Genomic DNA, 1,181 nt, shown 5'->3' with positions numbered 1-1,181 from the left:
GCTTATTTTAGGAACAAGTTTAAGGCCAAGTAACGGTTTTTCGTTGTTATGACTGAGAGACTGTGAAGGTCTCATCTCAAGGGAAATGTGCTCAAGTTCTGCAGCTTAGAATTGGGTCAGAGGTCACATCCACCGGTTTTTGAGTTCACATTTCCCATTTTCCTTGAATTAAAGGGTCAGACATGCGTAATCCCACAGTTCTCAAAGTCTTTCATGGATTTTATTTCCAGAGGCTTCGTCTGGTCCGGTGGACCAAGTGGTTTCACAAAGATTCTGGAGTTCAGAGTCCACGTACTGTGGATCTGTTTTCTCGATCGTAGGAGCCTCGCGTGCTTCGCCAGATCAGCGTAATATTTACACAGATGATCGTTAAGATAAACAGCCGAACCCTTCAGGTGTTTGCGTTGTTTCATCAGAGCTATCTTGTGCTTTCGATTCACAAACCTGATTAGGATCGCTGGTTTATCCGTATTCTTTCTCCGAGGAAGCGGATGACAGACCTCAACAGTGTTTAGGTCCAAGGAAATCCCTTTAGACGCAAGAAATTCTCCAACTTGATTCTCCACGGTCAGGTTTGCTCCCGTAACAGCTCTGTTAGCATCCCTGCTAGCGCTGGTAGCACCAGGCCGCACCCGGGGTTGTAGTTGAAGTCCCGTGAGAATCACATTATTCATCCGTGCCTGTTGATCAATGTCATGCATCCTCCTTTCCAAGAGATCTTGGCGAATATCTCGTTGTTCGTTACGTGCCCTTTCTTGATGGAAATCTTCCACGAGTTCGAGCAGTGGTGTTAGCTTAGCTTCCAGCAGCGCTGCTAGCGTGGATTCAGAGAAAACTGCTGGGGTTAGCTTAGCCTGGATGTCGGCTAATGCGGTTTTCAGCTCTGCCAGATCAGCTTTAAGATTTTTCTTCGGTGCCATGTTCAACTCTCCTCGTTGCGGTAGTTGTTGCTGCAGCTCTGTGATTAAAGTTGCTTGTAGGCAACTTTAAAAAACTTTAAAAGCCGAAGAGTTGAGGAGAGCTGGAGACACACGTCTGCTCGTGACCCGGAATAAGAAAACACAATATAAATAAAGTTTAGCATGAAATACAACAGGGGTTTATTCTCAATAAATCCCTGTTGTGACAGTAAAATCTGTCCAAAACTAGAGGCTCTCAGCCCACATCTGTTGGCTCAGATG

Source organism: Oryzias melastigma, unplaced genomic scaffold (genome assembly GCF_002922805.2).
Source record: "Oryzias melastigma strain HK-1 unplaced genomic scaffold, ASM292280v2 sc00232, whole genome shotgun sequence".
NCBI classification, from domain to species: domain Eukaryota; kingdom Metazoa; phylum Chordata; class Actinopteri; order Beloniformes; family Adrianichthyidae; genus Oryzias; species Oryzias melastigma.
This window is presented reverse-complemented; position numbering follows the sequence as displayed.